Source organism: Pan troglodytes, chromosome 17 (assembly GCF_028858775.2).
Source record: "Pan troglodytes isolate AG18354 chromosome 17, NHGRI_mPanTro3-v2.0_pri, whole genome shotgun sequence".
In the NCBI taxonomy this organism is placed as follows: domain Eukaryota; kingdom Metazoa; phylum Chordata; class Mammalia; order Primates; family Hominidae; genus Pan; species Pan troglodytes.
This window is the reverse complement of record NC_072415.2, coordinates 27521190-27541027: the sequence shown is the minus strand read 5'-3', so window position 1 is coordinate 27541027 and position 19838 is coordinate 27521190. Positions and strand designations below refer to the sequence as shown.

At 43.0% G+C, this 19838-nt stretch overlaps 1 long non-coding RNA gene across 1 annotated transcript; it reads right to left on the bottom strand.

Moving 5' to 3' along the window:
- Positions 1-145: 145 nt before the first annotated feature.
- LOC112206240 (uncharacterized) lies at positions 146-3030 on the bottom strand. Its single transcript, XR_002940431.3, has 3 exons — positions 2958-3030; positions 576-693; positions 146-431 (listed from the first exon to the last, which is right to left on the bottom strand). It is a non-coding gene; the product is annotated as an uncharacterized LOC112206240 (long non-coding RNA).
- Between the last annotated feature and the right edge of the window lie 16808 nt (positions 3031-19838).

The window sequence follows — 19838 nt, the reverse complement described above, 5'->3', positions numbered from 1 at the left end:
TTGAGGGTTATTAACATGTTCCTTTACAAATCCTATAGACCAAGTGGATTAGCTATAGCCACTTCACAGTTGGGGTCACTGAGGTCTAGAGAGAAGAGGGAACATGCCCAGCATGTAAGGCGTGATCCACTGATTGGTTAACAGATTCACTGAGTGCTGTTTATTAATTGATGCAATTCTTACAATAGCAACATTATCCTCATTTTATATATGTGGAAAGAGAGGCACAGAGAAGTTGAGTCACTGCATTTGGACCCACAGGTAATAGGTGGCAGTGTGGCCACACACCAGAGCCCTTGCCTGGATTACCATTCTGGGTGTGGAGCCGGGAGTATTCCTGGAGGCTGAAGGAAAGGATCCAGACTCAGCCTGCGGAAATGCTCTGAGTCCTGGCTGCTCCAACATGACCCTTCTCTCCTGCTCACATATTCCTGAAGGAAAACATGGGACTCTGTGATGTTTAATACAATAAAGAATGGGGCTTTTGACTGCAAACCTCTCTAAGGAATGATCATCCAGTAAAGGGTATGCAAAACAGAATTATTAAATAAAGAGGTAGAATGACTTTAACCTACCAATCCCTTCCCCAAGACTGAAAGTGGAGAAAAAGAGACAGGGGCTGCTTATTTAATTGTATTTCTAGAAAGCAGGCTCTGATAACCACTTGCTCCTGCCATCTTGGTAAGTAGATTCCTGTACAGAAGAGAAAGAAAGTCATCAAATCCAAATAACTTCAAGCCAGCTCCCAAAGCAAGCCTGGCAAATTGCTCAGCTGACAGCAGGTAAGAGGACTTCCAGGGAGAGGAGCTCAGAGGGCACCTCCCAGCTGGGGCTGCTGGAGTTGGCAAACAGAAATGCCTGACACCCAGCGGAATTTGAATTTCAGATAAACACTGAATGATGTTTGTGTCTAAGTATGTCCCTGTTGTTTAGCAATTCAAATTTAGTGGGGCATCCTGTATTTTATCTGGCAACCCTAATCCCAACACTAAAAAGATAATAAGTACATGGTATAGTTTCCCTAGATGACTAAGCCTTCCTACCTCATTATACCCTGAAGACCTGAACTTCTTTCACTAAAAAGAACATGAAATTCTACATTTACACATTAAATAATGTTGGGAATTAAAATATGTCTGATAGAAATCAAACCAACCAGCCAGGCGCGGTGGCTCACGCCTGTAATCCCAGCACTTTGGGAAGCCAAAGCAGGCGGATCACTGGAGGTCAGGAGTACAGGACCAGCCTGGCCAACATGGCGAAACCTTGTCTCTACTGAAAATGCAAAAAGTAGGCAGGCGTGGTGGCGCACGCCTGTAGTCCCAGGTACTCGGGAGGCTGAGGCAGGAGAATGACTTGAACCTGGGAGGTGGAGGTTGCAGTGAGCCAAAATCGCGCCATTGCACTCCAGTCTGCGTGACAGACCAAGATACCATCTCAAAAAAAAAAAAAAAAAAAAAAAAAAAAAAAAAAAAGAGAGAGAAAAGAAATCAAACCAACCTACCAGTAGTGTGAGGGGGATGTTATTACTGCTGCTGTTCGTCCCTAGTAAAAGGAACAACTAAACGTTGTTGAAGGCAAGATGCGATGGTGTGCACATGTAGTCCCAGCACTTTGTGAGGCCAAGACAGGAGGACCACTTGAGCCCAGGAGTTTGAGACGAGCCTGGGCAACATAGCAAAACCATGATTCTACAAAAAAAAATTTTAAAGCTAGCTGGGTGTGGTGGTGCGTGCCTATAGTCCAAGCTACTCAGGACGCTGAGGCGGGAGGATGGCTTGAGCCCAGGAGCTCGCGGCTGCAGTGAGCCATGAGTGTGCCACTGTACTCCAGCCTGGGTAACAAACAGAGCAAGACCCTGTTTCTTTTTTTTTTTTTTTGAGATGGAGTCTCACTGTGTTGCCCAGGCTAGAGTGCAGTGGTGCAATCTTGGCTCACTGCAACCTCCGCCTCCGCCCCCAGTTCAAGCAATTCTCCTGCCGCAGCCTCCCGAGCAGCTGGAATTACAGGCACCCGCCACCACGCCCGGCTAATTTTTGTTTTTTGTTTGTTTGTTTGTTTGTTTGTTTGTTTTTGGAGACGGAGTCTCGCTCCGTCACTCAGGCTGGAGTGGCGCCATCTTGGCTCACTGCAAGCTCTGCCTCCCGGGTTCAAGCGATTCTCCTGCCTCAGCCTCCTGAGTAGCTTGGGCTATAGGCACGCACCACCACACCCAGCTAGCTTAAAAATTTTTTTTTGTAGAATCATGGTTTTGCTATGTTGCCCAGCCTCCTGAGTAGCTGAGGCTACAGGCGAGTACCACCATGCCCAGCTGATTTTTTGTATTTTTAGTAGAGACGGAGTTTCACCGTGTTAGCCAGGATGGTCTCAATCTCCTGACCTGATCCGCCCGCCTCAGCCTCCTAAAGTGCTGGGATTACAGGCGTGAGCCACCGCGCCCGGCCTAATTTTTGTATTTTTAGTAGAGATGTGGTTTCATCATGTTGGCCAGGCTGGTCTCCAACTCATGATCTCAGGTGATCCACCCTCCTCGGCCTCCCAAAATGCTAGAATTATAGGCGTGAGCCACTGCGACTGGCCAAGACCCTGTTTCTAAAAAGAAAAATGAAGGAAGAAAGAAAAAGTTGTGTAAAGATGACTGGGCTGGGAATGAAGAGAAACGGGTTCTAGTTCTGCGACGTCCAACCCTATAATCAGCTCCACCAGCTGCCACACAGCTTCCTTCCTTCCCGCACACTTCAGCTCAAATCCTGGGAATGGCTCACGTATTGGTAACGGCGGAGGAACCAAGGAAGAGGGCCTGAGGTGGAGGATTTCTGTATTTTTGTGTGGCTTGCGGGTTGAAACCAAAATATTGCTTAATATTTAAAAGTGCATATCTAATTAATACAATTAGATATTTTAACAATTCTATCCACAATATATGCACCTGTTTTCATTAAAAATAAGAATGATACCTCTCTGTCCCTAAAGAGAGAGCTGGAGAGGAGCGGGTGTCGTGGGCTCTGCCACTAGTGAGCTCCGCGTATGTGATTATTTTCTGAGGGTCAGATTCCTCACGTGTGAAACAAGCTGGACTGAAGACCAGCTGGACTGAAGGTCTCTTGGCATTCTAGAACTCTTTGACTTGACAATTCCTCAGCAGGCTTTTGTAGGCTGCAGGAATTTCCTAACTCAGAGAACAGAGTTAGTATCACCACTTAGCTAGTTTCAGCTAGGAGACAAAGTACCTCCAGCTTTATTGCCAAATAACAACCACAAAATGTGGCTGGGCATGGTGGCTCACACCTGGAGTCCCAGGACTTTGGGAGGCAGAAGGGGTGGATCACTTGAGCCCAGGAGATGGAGACCAGCCGGGGCAACATGGTAAAACCCTGTCTCTGCCAAAAATAAAAAAAATTAGCCCCGCATGTTGGTGCCTGTTGTCCTAGCTACTCAGGAAGCTGAGTTGGGAGGATCGCTTTAGCCGAGGATGCAGAGGTTGCAGTGAGCCAAGATGGCACTACTGCACTCCAGCTTGGGCGAAGGGAGTGAGACTGTCTCAAAAAAAGAAAAATAAAAACTAAAACCATAAAATGGAAAGGACCGAACCTTAAGTTAAAAAAAAAATCTTTATTAAATAATAGCAGCATTCATTCTTCTTCATTAGCAAAACGTGCCAAAGGAGCAGTTGTCCAAAGGCAATTGCCTCTGGCCCTTGCCCACAAGCCTCCTTTTAAAAGGAAATTAACCCTCTGAGTCATGACACAAGCATATTCACACTCCAAGTGAGAGAGCAGTCAGATAGCATCATAAACCTTCCACCCCAACTGTCTGAACAGGTTCAGAGGATTCTGGAATTACTGCTCTTTGGGCCATTTCCCAGGTGGGAAACTTCCACACAGTCACTGTGTTTACTTGCTTACTGACTGGCAGTAACCATGAGTTCCCTAGGCTTCACACTCTACCCACTGTCAGCTCATTGTACAGGTAATAATTCCTCAGTTACCCACATTTATGTTTTGTACCTTAATTATTTCATTCTAAATGTCAACAAAACCTGTTAGCAGGTGTCTGACGTTGGTAGAAAGCCTGCAACTCCTGACTCTCTAATACTAGGAGTAAAAGAAAACATAATGGCTATTTAAATGTGGCCACACCAAATGCATTGAAATGTACAATACAAATTCCAGTGGATCTAAATTGAAAACTTTTGTCAAAAAGTTCAAATCTTTGAAAAGTATATTTAATAACACTTTTTAAAGTTATTAAATTGCAACAGAAAGACTTCGAGTTGGAAAAGCTGAATTGCCTTTAAAGTAACATTAATGATAATAAAAATTCTTATTATTATAAAAATGTTTGGGCTGGGTGTGGTGGCTCACGGCTGTAACTCCAATACTTCGGGAGGCCAAGGCAGGAGAATAGCTTGAGGCCGGGAGGTTGAGAGCAGCCTGGGCAATATAGCAAGACCTCACCTTCTGCAAAATTTTTAAAAAATTAGCTGAGCATGGTGGCGCATGGCTGTGGTTCCAGCTGCTTGGGAGACTGAGGTGGGAGGATCACTTGGGCCCAGGAGTTCCAGGTTGCAGTGAGCTATGATCATGCCATTGCACTTCAGCCTGGGTGACAGAGCAAGACGCTGTCTTTATAATTAAAAAAAAAAAGCGAGGGGCGGTGAAAGCATCCCTTTCCTGTAATAACACAAAGTATTTAACAATATATTTTGCTCCATTTGTGGTCATGACAGTGGGAGTAATGGTTGGTGAAAATATTATTCAGGAATAAAGAGACCTTTGGATTCCTCTCGCTATATATCAACACTCAAAATGAAGGGGGAGCATTTTTTTCTCTGGGGTTTTTTTTTTTTTTTTTTTTTTTGGATCAATGTGAATAACTCACCAAGATCAATTAGTTCCCAAAGCAGATCTAGGGTAGCTCTCTATCCAGCTGAAATTCACCGGATGATTGCCAAATCTTTCATTTTCTTTTTCAACTCTAACTGTGCTTAACATCTGGTTTGGGATTTAAAAAAAAATTCATTTAGAAGCAAAAGTGAACTGGAATCTCCCCTCTGGAGCTCTGGGAGACAGAAGAGTGTTCTTTGCATTCTTCAGTGCATGGCCCAGTTTTCTTATGGGGCCAGGCTTATGTTTGACAGTCCCCAGGGACCCTGCAACAACTGCAATAGTCCTAGCCTTCCAGTAAAGGCACTTTGGGATCTGTGACGAGGCACCAGGACTACCGTATAGGGCTCCCTGCTCTGCCTGCTGCCAGAGTCTTCTGCGGCCACTGCCTGAGTTTGAGGGGAGTCGGGGTGGTAGACAACTGACAGGTATATAGAGTTACTGAGACAGCTCCCAGAAATGCCCCAGAGTGCTGGAGCCCTGGTTCTGGATTTTCTATGTGCAGTCCCCAGGGTTCAGACCTTTACATCCAGGCCTGGAAAATCAAAAATGCAGTTTTCCTTTTGGTTCATTCAATGAAGCCATCTTTCAACATCTTTTCTGCATCCCTGGATCTCCTCAAATTCTTCCTTCCACTCCTTTGGGGAAGTCAACCTTGCAGTCTAGAACTCATCCATGACTTAATCATCGTTAGTGCCTCCCCTCCCTCTCTCCCTCCCTCCCTCCCTTTCTCCTTTCTTCCTTCTTCTTTCCTTTCTCCTTCTCTCCCTCCCTTCCTCTCTGAAACTCTTTTGTTTCTCTTTCTTTGTTCTCTTGCTAAATTTCCCATCTCTGTCCCACTTTCCAAGCCTGGAGTCTTTCAGAAGACTGTATGGGTTATTCTAGAGCAGCACTGCTTAATAGAGATATAATGTGCAGCACATGTATAATGTGAAGTTTTACAGTAGCTGCATTTTATTTTATTTTATTTATTTTATTTTTTTGAGATGAAGTCTCAGTCTGTCACCCAGGCTGGAGTGCAGTGGTGCGCTCTCTGCTCACTGCAACCTCCACCTCCCAGGTTCAAGTGATTCTCCTGCCTCAGCCTCCTGAGTAGCTGGGATTACAGGCACCTGCCACCAGGCCCGGCTAATTTTTGTATTATTAGCACAGACAGGGTTTCACCATGTTGGCGCGGCTGGTCATGAACTCCTGACCTCAAGTGATGCACCCGCCTTGGCCTCCCAAAGTGCTTGGATTATAAGCATGAGCTGCTGCGCCCGGGGAAGCTACATTTTAAAAAGTGAAAAGGAACAGATGAAATTATTTTAATAACATGTATTTAAACCAGTATATTTGGGTATTATTTCAATGATAGTATCATTTCAATATGTAATCAATATAAAAGCTGAGAGATAGTTTGCGTTCTTTTTGTCATACTAAGACTTTGAAATCCTGTGTGTATTTTATACTTACAGCACATCCCAATTTGGACCAGCAGCATTTCTTTTTTAAAAAAAGTCTTCTTGTATTTTTAACGGACAAATGATAACTATATATTTACAGGATACAATGTGATGTTTCAAGACATGCACACATTGTGGAATGATCTTATCAGCAGAGCAGCCACTTTTCAAGGGCCCAGTAGCCACATGTGGTTGGTGGTAGCCATATTGGACAGTACACATGTAGAGACTAATTTGCCCCCAAGTTGTTGTGGCAAGGATTGATAATTACCTCCCAATGTTTCTTTTCCCTTCCAGTTTAATAATAGAACTTCAGTTGTTAGGTTTTATTTCTTAGCTTCCCATGCAGCCCAGTGTGGCCACGAGACCAAGTTCAGGTCAACGAGATGTAAGTGACAGCTCAAGATTCCACCTTTCTCCTTATGGGGGAAAGAAGAAGTGTTCTTTGTCAGCTCTACCCTGTGTTTAACATCTGACTTGGGATAAAAGATCTTTACAGAGGAAGAATATGCTGACTTCTCTCCTCTGGACTTTGAGAGAGAAGAGTGTTCTTGGTCTTGTTTTCTCAGTTGGACTGAGCCCTGAAATGCCTTCACAGAACTGCCATGGCAGCCCTGGGTTCTTAGCCCCTGTACTTCTCTGTGAGAGAAATAAACTTCTGCCTTACTGAGGCCATGAGTATTTTGAGCTTTTTTAATGCTCCTAATCTGAACTGATTCATTTCCATAAGACAGTTTTTGCCTACAACAAAATCAGTCACAGCAAGTAGCAGGTAACCTTGGAAAATACTTTGTGGCAATACTTTGCATCTTATCTTACCGTGTCTGTCCTCAGAGATGTTCTGAGTGTCTCTACCCACACAGACTCTTTGACTCACTGAATAAGCATGAAAAGGGGGTTCTCTCATAGCCTCATTGAGAGAGAAACAGACTTACTGATCGGGATTGCCTGAAACTTTCTGCTGCTGTATGCTTTAGTGGGCAGGAAAAAGTCAGTGATATAGACCGAAGTTTTAGACTATATTTAACTTTCTTTAAGAGTTAAAGTTGAAAAATAAAATTTTCCTGGCTCACAAGGGTCAACTGCAACATCATGCTGCACACATCTGAGTGTCTGCTATCTCATTCTTTTTTTTTTTTTTTCAGACAGAGTCTCAATCCATTGCCCAGGCTGGAGTACAGTGGCACAATCTCAGCTTACTGCAAGCTCTGCCTCCCAGGTACAAACTATTTTTTGCCTCAGCCTTCCGAGTAGCTGGGACTACAGGTGTGTGCCACCACACCTGGCTAATTTTGTATTTTTAGTAGAGATAGGGTTTCACCATGTTGGCCAGGCTGGTCTTGAACTCCTGACCTCGTGATCTCCCCGCCTTGGCCTCCCAAAATGCTGGGATTAGAGGTGTGAGCCACCGCGCCAGGCCTGCTATCTCATTCTTAATGAAAGGGTTTCCTCAAATTCTTTAGAACACGTGTCTTTGGCTGGGCCCACTGGGGGTTGGTGCCTGTAATCCCAGCACTTTGAGGCCAAGGCAGGAGGATTGCTTGAGCCCAGGAGTTCAAGACAAGCCTAGATAACATAGTGAGATCCCATCTCACTGTTTAAGAATTAACCAGGGGTGGTGGCACATACTTGTAGTTCTAGCTACTCGGGAGGCTGAGGCAGGAGGATTGCTTGAGCCTGGGAGGTCAGTGCTGCTGTGAGCCATGGTCGCTGCATCTCAGCCTGAGTGATAGAGCAAGACTCTGGTCTCAAAAACAACAACAACAAAAAGAACATGTGTCTTTCAACTAGAAAGTGCTCCAAAGGCAATTCAGACCAAATAAAAGGGAAGATAAGGTGCAACGAGCAAAGTTGTGTTGAAGTGACTCTGGTAGATGCCACAGGTCATCTAGACAAGGAGCTTTTGTGACCAGAAGCCTTACTGCCCAAAGTGATCTACAGATTCAATACAGTCTCTATCAAAATTCCAATGACATTTATTTTTACAGAAATTGACAAAAAATCCTAAAATTCATATAGAACTATCAAAGACCCTGGATAGCCTGGGCAAGCCTGAGCAAAAAGAACAAAGCTGGAGGCATCCCAAACAGTATGGTACTGGCACAAAAAACAGATACATAGATCAATGGAACATAATACAGAGCCCAGAAATAAACTCAAGCACACACAGTCAACAAATTTTCAACAAGGGCAGAAGAAGACACCATGAGGAAAGCACTGTCTCTTCAATAAATGGTGCTGAGAAAACTGGGTGTCTACATGCAAAATAAAATTGGACCCTTATCCAGCACCATCTACAAAAATCAACTCAAAGTGGATTAAATACTTAAGCAGAAGCTCTGAAACCATAAAAACTCCTACAAAAAGATTTGGGGAAAATCTCTTTGACATTGTTCTTGGCAATATATTTTTTTTTTGATAGGACACCAAAAGCACAGGCAATAAAAGCAAAAATAAACAGGGCTACATCAAACTAAAAAGCTTCTGCATAGCAAAGGAAACAGTATACAAAATGAAAATTCGGTCTACAGATTGGGAAAAAATATTTGTGACCCACAAATCTGATAAGGGGTTAATATCCAAAATGTATAAGAACTCACACAACTCTGGGCAAAAGACTTGAATAGAGATTTCTCCAAAGAAGATATAAAAACAGCCAACCGGTGAAATAAAAAGTGCTCAACATCATTAGTCATTAGGGAAATGTGAATAGAAACCACAGTGAGATATTATCTCACACCTGTTAGGATGGTTTTTACCAAAAAGTCATTAATCCTTCTTACAAAGAAATAGTAAAGGTGTGGAGAAAAGAGAATTCTTGTACACTGTTGGTGGCAATGTAGATTCGTACAGCCACTGTGGAAAACAGTATGGGGGTTTCCTAAAGCAAGTAGAAATAGAACTACCATATAACCCAACAATGCTTCTTCTGGGTATATACCCAAAGGAAATGAAGTCACCACCTCGTAAAAACATCTGCACTTCCGTGTCCATTGCAGCGTTATTCACAATTGCCAAGATATGGAAACAGTCAAAGTGTCGATCAACAGATGACTAGATGAAGAAATTGTGTCATAGATACACAATGGAATACTATTCAGCCTTAAAAAGAGCAGATCCTGCCATCTGTGACAACATGGATGAGCTTAGGGGACATTATGCTAAGTCAAATAAGCCAGACACAGAAAGAAAAATACTGCATGATCTTATTTTAAGTGACATCTAAAAAACTAAATTCAATAAATTGAATATGTAGAACCAGAAAGTAAAAGGACGGATACCAGAGGTGAAGGGAGCCTGGAGGCGAAGGGTCGAAATGGGAAGATATAGGTCAAAGCGTACAAAGTTGCGCCCTAACTGTTGAATGAATACGTTTAGAAATCTAATGTACAACATGAGGACTACGGTTAATAATATTCTATTTTATACTGGTAATTTGACAAGAGAGTAGATTTTAGGTACTCTGATCACACACACACACACATACAGAGGAAAAGTAGCTATAGAGATAATGTACCAGTATATCAATTTACTTGACTATAGTGACCACCTCACTATGTATATGCATATCAAGATAAGTATATTGGCCAGGCACAGTAGCTCATGCCTGAAATCCCAACACTTTGGGAGGCAAAGGCAGAGGATTGCTTGAGTCCAGGAGTTCAAGACACTCCTGGGAAATACAGTGAGACCCCGTCTTTACAAAAAATTTAAAAATCAGCTGAGCATGGTGGTGCGTGTCCATAGTCCCAGCTCCTTGGGAGGCTGAGGCAGGAGGATTGTCTCTACAGAAAAAAATAGTTGGATGTGGTGGCATGTGCCTGTAGTCTCAGCTACTCGGGGGCACTAAGGTGGGAGGATCACTTGAGCCCAGGAGTTGGAGGCAGCAGTGAGCCATGGTTGCACTGCTATGCTCCAGCCTAGACAACAGAGTGAGGCTCTGTCTCTCACGGAAAAAAAAAAGGTAAGTATATGAAAATATGCTGTACACCTCAAATATATTCAATTAAAAAGGAATAAGAAAGTAAGAAGTAGCAATTTTTTCCATTTTCCATAGTTATAACATTGAGAATAAATTTAGTTCTGTTGATCGAAAAATAAAAATTTTAAAAAATAAGTCATTCGTTTTTTAAAAGCTCATTAGCAATTGTCTCTGTGACAGTCATTTTATTTCCCTTGCACCTTTGTGGCTGAGGTTTCGTGTAGAGACATGGGCATAAGGAGGACCCTGAGTGGGTCCCCTGAAATGTGGACACAAAGCAACCACCAGTCCACATTCCTCGGTCCACAAGGATGTCACGTGAGACTTTTGCTAAGTGTCTTGCTAAAATAAGTCATTTCTGACTATGATATTTTCCTGCTCGTCAAGTGGAGTGCTATGGCATGGAAACAAGGTTGTCTGGCACGAGCTCAGATTTTGGGGAACTCATGAGAGTGCCTAGCAATCATTACTTTCTTTAATAAATACGCACAAAGCCCCTTCAATCATCTGTTCCGGAGTTTTGCTGAAGCTCAACATTAAATGTAACCAGCACACAGACCCGTAAGTCACCTTTCCTGTTGTGTTGGAAAATCTGGAACTCATTTACCCATCTCCGGTCTTTTGCTGTCTCTCCATTCCCCCCGGTTTCTCCGGTTCAGATGGTCCTGTGATCACATCTGCAAGTGCTTTCAGGACTCTGGGGTGCCATCTATCTAAGCCAACAGCCATTCCTGCTCTCATTTTAAGCAGTTAGATGCTCTCTTTGCCTGTGTCTTGGGTTGAAGATCATTCTGCTTGAGAGAGAAAACAAAAGCTTTGTCTTTTGTGCTGTTTTATCACATACATTACATTTTTTCATTTACACTGATGATCTTTCTTTTTGTCTTTCCTGGTTCTATCAGGGCAAAATGTTATTCAATGTCCCATATATACTTTACACTGCAAAATCTCATTAAGTAGATATCAGTTTAATTCAAGATATACTATCCAGAGCTGCAAAGATTCCCTTGCTGACTATAGGATCCATTGATATGATAGATTAATTTGTATTATTATAAACATACTGAAGGATTCCACATGTAGTTCTATTTTTCCTTATTCCTTTGAGTTTTGAATTAATCTTGAGTCTTTGTCATATACTACCAACAATGTTTTTAAATGAGTATCAGAAGTAACATACATCATGTACTGAATCACACCATTCTGTTCTCCATAAATGATGTCAGTATCAGAAGGTACATATTTCTTTCTCTCCATGCTTCCTGTCTAGTGAACATGTTTACCTGCCCATTCATGGCTGATCTATCAGATCTCTGAACACCAAAGAAGGCCTGCAAAACCTTACACATTGGCCTCTTCGAGGACCAAACTAACTGAAAACCTGTATTGGCTGCGTGAGTCCCAGCTCCCACGAGGGATGTCACCCAGCCACCTGGTGCTGATGCTGTGCACTGCTGCAGGGGAGGCCTCTGCTTCCTCCAAAGCTGGTCAACTCTCACTGTAGGATTTCCACCGAGGGGCACGGCAGCACTTTCCTAAGGGTGTTGCAGAAATAACCCAAGAATCATCCCCCTTTCCTCCCATTGCTGCCTGTTCTTCAGTGCATTTTTACATTTGGCTGTGGTGCCTCAGCCATTGCAGGAAAGGGAGTCTGGGAGAAGGCTAATGGGAGAGAGGCCCCTTATAACTGCTTCAACTTGAGCAGATTTATTCCTATTTTCAAAACATATATTTGTTGTATTAGTCAGAGTTGCTCAGAGAAACAAAATGCATAGATGATAGGTAGATGGATAGATAGATAAATAGATGCAAAGGACATGTTAGAGGAATTGGCTCACCTGATGATGGAGGCTAACAAGTCCCTTGATAGGCCATCTACAAGCTGGAGAATGTGGGGTGCCAGTAACATGGCTCAGTCCAAGTAAAAAGGCCTCAGGACCTGAAGGCCACTGGTACAAGTCCTGGAGTACAAAGGCCAGAGAGCCTGGAGTTCTGTCTAAAAGCGAAGAAGAGCGTTTCCCAGCTCCAGAAGAGAGAGAGAGAGACCAATTTGCCTTTCCTCTGATTTTGTTCTATCTAGGACTCCAGTCAATTGGATGGTGCAAATTTTCCCCACTTAGGCATGTCAGACTGACACGCCAGTCTCCTCCGGAAACACCCTCACTGACACACCCCAGAATAATGCTTTGTCAGTTCTTTAACTTGACACCTAAAATTAGCCATCACATTTGGCATCCTTGAAAGATTGTGTTTCAAAAAAAATCCTTCAAGATGGTTTATAGTAATAACTATCTTTGGAGGCTACTCCTATCTGCCCCCCCACTTAAGGGCGGCAGGTTTCGCAAGTAAAAATACATGATGTTCAACTGAATTTGAATTTTGGATATGTAATAAAGTTTTTTAGGATTGGTATGTTCCATATTTTTCATAGGACATATCTATACTGAAGAATGATCAGTTGTTTACATGAAATTCCAAGTCAGCTGGCAGTCCTTCCCTATCCCAATGAACCAGCAGCCCTTTGTCCCACTCCAGAGCCTGACAAAGCTTGCCTTGTCTCACTGACCCCTGTTGTTGAAGAGCCCTGCGTCCTTCAGCAGCAAAGTAGGGCCACGCCCCTCAGGCCCGGCCTCTGTCACGCTCTCTTCTCACTGCCGCTCCAGGCCTCACGGACCCAGGTCACCTTAACTTTGATTATAAGAACCAATGCCCCTTTTAGGCTTCCGGGGCAGGCTGACTTTCATTTCTCTTTATCACTGGAAATGACCGCACATCAGCCTTTCCAGCTCTAAGCTGGGAAACAAAATCCTTAAGTGATTTCCCCAATAGAGGCTCTTAGTAGAGACTGTCGATCTACAGCTGGCCGGGGTTAGGGGTGAGGGTGGCGGGGGCTGACAGGTCCTGAGGAAGTGCCCAGAGGTCGAGGGAGGTGGGAAGGAGGAAATGTGTTCTGCCACGGCTGTAAAAGGAAGGGAAGGATCTAGAAGATGGCTTAAAAAAGGATCCGGTCTAAGATAGCAAAGACGTCTGACTGCGTGCTTCTGGTATTTCCCGTCTTTTCTCAGCAAAGAACGAGGAGTCTCCGAGGTGGAGTTTGAGTGCATTCGCGGATCTGCTATTTAGGGGCCTCGCGCAGCCATGAGCCAGCTGTGGAACCTTCCTGCCCTTTTCCCCAAGGAACAGGTGCTAGTGCCTGTCCTGCTGGGGTTGCGTGGGCGTTAAATGAACTAACTCTCAAGTTGGATTCCTGTCCCTTCCCTTCTCCATTTTCCAAAATTAAATTCCTCTTCTCTCACCAAATGAAAATGAAGTTAAGGCCCGGTGCGGTCTGGCTCACGCCTGTAATCCCAGCACTTTGGGAGGCCGAGGCGGGCGGATCACTTGACGTCCGTAGTTTGAGACCAGCCTGGCCAACATGGTGAAGCCCTGTCTCTACTAAAAATGTAAAAATTAGCTGGACTTGGCGGGGCGCGCCTCTAATTCCAGCTACTCGGGAGGCTGAGGCACGAGAATCGCTTGAACCCAAGAGGCGGATGTTGCAGTGAGCTGAGATCGCAGCACTGCACTCCAGCCTGGGCGGCAGAGCGAGACTCTCTCATAAAAATAAAAGTGAAGTTAAACAAAATAAAATGATTATGCTTTGGAGAGAATGAAGTGAGGAGGAAAAAAAGAAAATAATCACCTACAAATATTGACCTTAAAGCAAATTATACAACTTAGTTTGAAAATATGCCAATCGGCCTGGGAATATGAGGAGATTCTGTTGATGGACAGTGGACTGAACACACACATTTACTGCTTCTCCTTCCAGAAACATGACTGAAATTATGACAAAGGGACAAACAAAAGCTGTAAACACAGAGAACAAAGAGTACAGGAGGGAAGACAAGAGCAAAGGCCGAAAGCAGAAAGAGTGGTGAGCTAACTCAGCTCCCCGTAAGGCAGCTTGGTTTCCCGCGGGAAGCCCGAGGCAGCCGGGGAAATGGCACGGCAGTTCCTTCTGGAAGAGAGATAAAGGAGGGAATGGAACAGGTTGGGTACATCCTTAGGACCCTCCCTCTAAACCTTCAGCTGAGTGAGCCCCACCTTGTTGGGGGGTGGGTGGGTGTGCAAGTTGCTTCCTGAATGTTGGCTGTCAGGTGTAAACCCCCCAGACAAGAAATCGAATTTTTTTTTTCTTCTGGGGAAGCTGATCAGCATGAGAGAAAAATACCTAAAAATCCTGAAACTGAGGGTGTGGAAGGGTCCTCACTGAAGAAGCTCAGCCTCCAAGCAAGCCCAAGCCCCCTTCCATATATGCAAAGTATTGAAACAGCTTTTTAGTAGTTAAATTTTATGCAATGACAGGAAGCCAAGGATGATCAGATATCTGAGGGGGAGTTTCTCATATCAAAGTTGTAGTTCTAAACATCAGTTGGGGGAAAAAAATCAATTCAGAGGAATCCTGGACTATACATAGAAGTGAAAACTTAAAAAAAATCAGGAACATTCTCACAGAGATGAACAAATATTTTATCCATGCAAAAAAAACAAGATGTCACCAAAAAACTTTTCAGGAAAAACCCAACTCTTTTTGTTTTTTGTTTTGTTTTGTTTTGTTTTTTGAGACAGAGTTTTTGCTTTTGTTGCCCAGGCTAGAGTGCAGTGGCACAATCTCGGCTCACTGCAACCTCCGCCTTCCAGTTTCAAGTGATTCTCCTGCCTCAGTCTCCCAAGTAGCTGGGATTACAGGCGCCCACCACCACGCCCAGCTAATTTTTTTGTATTTTTAGTAGAGACAGGGTTTCACCATGTTGGTCAGGCTGGTCTCGAACTGCTGACCTCGTGATCCACCTGCCTCGGCCTCCCAAAGTGCTGGGATTACAGGCGTGAGCCACCGTGCCCAGCAACCCAACTCTTAAAAAATTAAAATACCCACATTTAAGATGCCTGTAACCATAAGACACCCCATTATTTTCTGTACCATTAAAAAAAGAAAGCCAGGCAAGGTGGCTCACTCCTATAATCCCAGCATTTTAAGAGGCTAAAGCAGGAGGATTGCTTGAGCCTGGGAGTTCAAGACCAGCCTGGCTAATAGAGAAAGACCTCATCTCTACAAAATTAAAAGATAAAAATTAGCCTTGTGTGGTGGTAAACACCTGTAGTGAGCTATGATCATGCCACTGCAATCCAGCCTGAGCAGCAAGGCAAGATCTTGCCTCAAAAAAAGAGAAAAGAAAAGAAAAAAAAAACAAAACCGCTAACCAATGTATGACACTGCTTAACATAACAAGTTTTGCCCATTGAAAAAGTCTTTTAATGTTACTTAGAGATAAATGTATTAAATATCACCATTGTTTGTATATATAAAAGAAAAAATTGGCAAAACACTTTACTTAAGGAATTCATAAACATCTTCACATTTAAAGTGTGAGTCCTGTGAAACCAGTTCCCAGCTCAGAATTATTGACATTGTTTTTTCCCCATTTAATATCTTTCTCCATATCATTAAGAGTATTGATAGATGCATTATATTTTAGCCAATTGTTCCACTAGTGTGTCAGGGATTTTTTTCTAAGCTATTGATACCAAGTTTTAATTTTGAAGCTAGCACTTAATTTGGCTTTATTTAACTTAAATAATCATTTCACCTTTTCTCCATTGAATCACATCACTGAATGTCATGGTGTTTCGGTCCAAGGTCCGAGGAAGCTTCTGACAAACTAAGTTTTAATGCTTCAATGATAAACCTGTACAATGCACAAATTGGTCATACCAACTACTTATTGCTTTGAAAGTTTTCTCATTTATTCCCAAGGATTTGACATTTTTACTGCCTTCAGTTGCATTTCCTGACAGGTAGTATCAACATGTGTGGCATCAACCATGCATATAACTCAACTGAGGAGATGGCAAGCTTGTGCATACACAGGCAATGGCAATGACGCTGTGACTGGTGCCTAAACAATGGTCATTGTCATTGTTCATTATTTATGTAGTACATTCTGATCACAGAGGTTATAAACTGAAAAATATGCATCTTAGAATCAATTAAGAACATTCAAAAAATAGCACTCACAGGCCGGGCACGGTGGCTCATGCCTGTAATCCCAGCACTTTGGGAGGCTGAGGTGGGCGGATCACGAGGTCAGGAGATCAAGACCATCCTGGCTAACACGGTGAAAACCTATGTCTACTAAAAATACAAAAATTAGCCAGCATGATAGCATGCGCCTGTAATCCCAGCTACTCAGGAGGCTGAGGCAGGAGAATTGCTTGAACCTGGGAGGCAGAGGTTGCAGTGAGCCGAGATCACGCCATTGCACTCCAGCCTGGGTGACAGAGTGAGACTCCATCTCAAAAAAAATAAAAAAAGCAAGAAAGAAAAAGAAAAAAATAGCACTCACTAGAACGGATGGAAGATAAAATTTAAGAAATCTCTCAGAGAGTGGGAAAAAAAGGACACAGGAAAATAAAATGAAAGAGAAAAGATAAGAAAATTAGAGAATCCAACCAGAAAGTCCAACAAATGAATAACAAGAGTTTGAAAGAGAAGAGAGAACAGAACATAATGGAGAGAGAAAACAACAAAGAAATAATTTGAGAACATTTCCTGAAACTGACCTATGAGAGTTTTCAGGCCCAGCACTGTGGCTCACACCTGTAATCCCAACAATTTGGGAGGCCAGAGGATCACATCAGCTTAGGAGTTTGAGACCAGCCTGAGCAACATAGGGAGACCTCATCTCTGCAAAAAAATTTAAAAATTAGCTCGGTGTGGTGGCACACACCTGTAGTCCCGGCTACTTGGGAGGCTGAGGTCGGACGATCACTTGAGCCCAGGAGTTTGCTGCCACAGTGAGCCTTGATTACACCACTGCACTCCAGTCTGGGTGACAGAGCAAGAGCCTGTCTCAATTTTAAAAGCAAAAACAAAAACAAAAAAGAGCTTTCAGATGGTAAGAGCACACAAAGTGCCAAGCATAGTTACAGTAAGACTTTAGGGTACATCATTGTGAAGAGTGAAGAACTTAAAAGATCTTAAAAGCTCCCAAACAGGGCTGGGCATGGTGGCTCACACCTGTAATCCCAGCATTTTGGGAGGCCAATGTGGGAGAATTGCTTTGAGGCCAGGATTTTGAGACGAGCCGAGGCAGCATAGTGAGACCCTATCTCTACAAAAAAATTTTAAAACTTACCCAGGCATAATGGTGTGCACCTATAGTTGTAGCTACTTGGGAGGGTGGGATCACTTGAGCCCAGGAGTTTGAGGCTACACCTCTAGCCTGGGTGATACAGCAAGACACCATCTCTAAAAACAAAAACAAAACAAAGAAAACTTCCAAAAAAAAAAATCTGATTTCTTAGAAAGGAACAGGTCTTAGAATGGTTCTGGACCTCTTAATGACTACATTGTATGCAAATAAAATAAAATAACATAAAAATTCACGGGAAAATGATATTTGTATTTAGACTTCTCTTTCCAGTCAAATTTTGATTAAATATGAGACTGGAATGAAGATCTCTCCAGATGTTCAAGGGCTCAAAAAATTGATCTCTGAGTACCCTTTCCCAGAAAGATACTACAGGAAGTACTCCACCAAAATAAGCGAAAGAACCGAAAAGAAGAAGACACTGAATTTAGGGAATCCAACAAAAGAAGGACGTGAACAGTACCCCCAGGGAAATGATGAGGAAGACCCAGGAAGACAGCTTTGTTGCAAGCCCAGAGAGTCACAGTCCAGAGAGAGGCAGGTTGGAACATTCAGGTAGGGATGATTCCATGAAGAGACTGAGAGAAAATCAGATGTATTGAGAGGAGATTTAAACCATGGGAAAATTTAGAAATATGTTAATTATTGTATGTTGCTTAGAAAACTAAGCAAAGGAAAATACTTGACATTTACTAACTCCAGTGAAAATACAAAGTTAGCAGTAGAGGAAAAGTAATCATCGTATACTGTATGGCTCAGCTACACAGCAGTGGCTAGCATTTAGAGTCATAGGAATCAGTGAATACCAATGTAGCCAAAATTGGGATATGTAATGGGAGTATGGGAGGTGGTCAAGTCATATGTGTAGGAGATGGGGACATGGACGGAGGCAGCGAAGAAGTAAGTCCTTACCTTCTGATGTGGGAAGTCAGCAGATGGCACCTAAAAGTGAAAAATCAAGAAATAGCAGTGTAAGTGTGCTATCAGCGATAGGACGATAAAGACCAACAGTTGTCGCTGAAAGTTTGAGAGTAGTTTCCTTCTGCTATGATTTGAATGTTTTTCCCTCCAAAGCTCATGTTAAAATGTAATTGTGATTGCGACAGTGTTAAGAGGTGGGATCTTTAAGAAGTGTTCATGAGGTCATGAGGGTTCTAGCCTCATGAATGGACTCACGCTGCATTCTTGTGGGAATAGGTTCACTTCTTTTTGTGCTCTCTCTCACCCTCTTTTGACCCTTCCAGTACGTGGCACCTTCCACCATGTTATGTGGCAACAAGAAGACCATCACCAGATGCTGACATCTGATATTGGACTTTCAGCCTCCAGAACTGTGCGCCAATAAATTTCTGTTCATTAAAAATTACAGTCGAGGCTGGGCGTGGTGGCTTACACCTATAATCCCAGCACTTTGGGAGGCTGAGACGGGTGGATCACCTGAGGTCGGGAGGTTGAGACCAGCCTGGCCAACATGGAGAAACCCTATCTCTACTAAAAATACAAAATTAGCTGGGTGTGGTGGTGCGTGCCTGTAATCCCAGCTACTCAGGAGGCTGAGGCAGGAGAATCACTTGAACCTGGGAGATGGAGGTTGCAGTGAGCCGAGATCGCATCATTGCACTCCAGCCTGGGCAACAAAAGCGAAACTCTGTCTCAAAAAAAAAAAAAAAAAATTACACAGTCTGTGGTATTCTAATATTACAACACAAAATAGACTAAGACATTTCTGGACATTTGACAATCAGAACTAGAAAGAAAGGGCAGTGCAAGGGACTGCTCTTTTTTTACAGTAAACCTTATAGAATCATTTCATTCATTAAAGTGATACGTGTAATAAATAACAACCAAATATTTGGAGAGTAGGAACAATAAAAGAGGCATCGTAATGAGGTAATTACCAGAATGGGAGGCTGGGGCCCAAGTCTTTTAACCTCTGTGAGACTCAGTTTCCTCACATATAAAATACAAATTATAGTATGGACCATAATTTTCTGGGCTGATTGCAAGGGATAAATAAACTAAGATATATGGTTTTGCAAATTTAAAGCACCATAGAAATGTAGAAAATTGTATTTATTAAGTGTATAAGACAAAAGGCGAGTAATAAAACTGGTTTAATGCAAAGAAACATCTGGCTCTTTGATACTTGTTTGCAGTCCTCAGAAACTTGAACTGAAAAAATCTCTGTCATTCATAGTAGATGGCATGGCTAATGTTTATGGAAAAGAAGATGGTGCCACCTTCCACAGGGCACTGTGGCTGCTCTTATGAAACAAAACACCAGTGGAGTCTGCAACCAAACTAGTGTTCTATGTGTGTTGTGCACATGTCC